The 1179-nt window shown below is 39.4% G+C and overlaps 1 non-coding gene across 1 annotated transcript; it reads left to right on the plus strand.

Moving 5' to 3' along the window:
* Positions 1–626: 626 nt before the first annotated feature.
* On the plus strand, positions 627–698 carry trnae-uuc. The gene has a single exon. It is a non-coding gene; the product is annotated as a tRNA-Glu (tRNA).
* Positions 699–1179: the final 481 nt, after the last annotated feature.

The following is a 1179-nucleotide window of genomic DNA, read 5'->3' on the forward strand; positions in this document are numbered from 1 at the left end:
CAGTCTTAACACAAAAAAAGCGTTTCTTGCTTTGTTGAGAAAAGTCAGTTTGTTCTGCCAACAGTCTTCCTAGAAGTCACATGGTCGTCTACATAAACACGAGTCCTGTTGCTCTCTAACTGAAGCTGTTTTTGCAGATTTTTGTACAGCTGTCAAAGATTTTTATGCAACAAGTTCAATGACCATCGGTACAACAGCAAAGTCGTGTACTCTCTGATAACTGATCTAATATGTGGTACTTTATGTCCTTTGGTAATCTGCCATGGCAAACGTAGAAATGGCTTTGTTTACTTTTACCTGAAGAGAAGTTTGTTCAGTGGAAAGTCAAACAGCAGCTAGTAAAGGACATGATTTACGTAGAAGCATGATTGTCAGAATTTAATGTAGGGCTGCAACAACAAATCAACTGAATCAGTTTCCGTCAGGAACACTCGTCATACATTTAACCGTTTCAATGCAGAATGGATTTAGAGTTTTACTTGGTGGCAGGCCCGCCCACATTTGGCTGGACCCTGGACAAACCCAGTGAATGGGCCCTCCCCAGCTGTGATTTATTGATGATGTCAATTCATGTGTTGGATCAGTAGCAGTGGTGCTAGCATGCATGCTAGCACCACTGCAGGCATTCCCATATGGTCTAGTGGTAAGGATTCCTGGTTTTCACCCAGGCGGCCCGGGTTCAACTCCCGGTATGGGAACATTGTGTTTTTTCTTTTCCCCTTGTGGGGCTACTAAAGGAATATCTTATCTTATCTTATGCTGGATAACAGTTACCTCATTTTAAAGCTGAAAATAATGTTAAGCTATTACTGGGTTCTGATGTTGTGCCAGTTTTTAATTCTTTTAGCCACTTTTCTGAGCAATCTTCCCTCTTACATTTGCTGTTTTCCATCAACTTTGCAAACTTTTCAACATCTTTGCCTCATTTCACCTTCTTTCCATCACTTTTTCCCACCCTTTTTTTTTGCCAAAATTCCATTTTATTGTCCTTTCCTTCAATTTTTGAAACTTCTAACACATTTTCCCACTTTTTAATCCATTTTCACCACTTTTTTCCCACCAATTTTTGTCAGAATGAACACATTCTTGCCACTTTAAAACCCATTTTTGCTAAAATTTCATTTCACTACCTTTTCTGCCAATTTTCGCCCAGTATTTGAATGCTTTTCGCCACTTTTT

This window comes from Cheilinus undulatus, linkage group 1 (assembly GCF_018320785.1).
Source record: "Cheilinus undulatus linkage group 1, ASM1832078v1, whole genome shotgun sequence".
Classification (NCBI taxonomy): domain Eukaryota; kingdom Metazoa; phylum Chordata; class Actinopteri; order Labriformes; family Labridae; genus Cheilinus; species Cheilinus undulatus.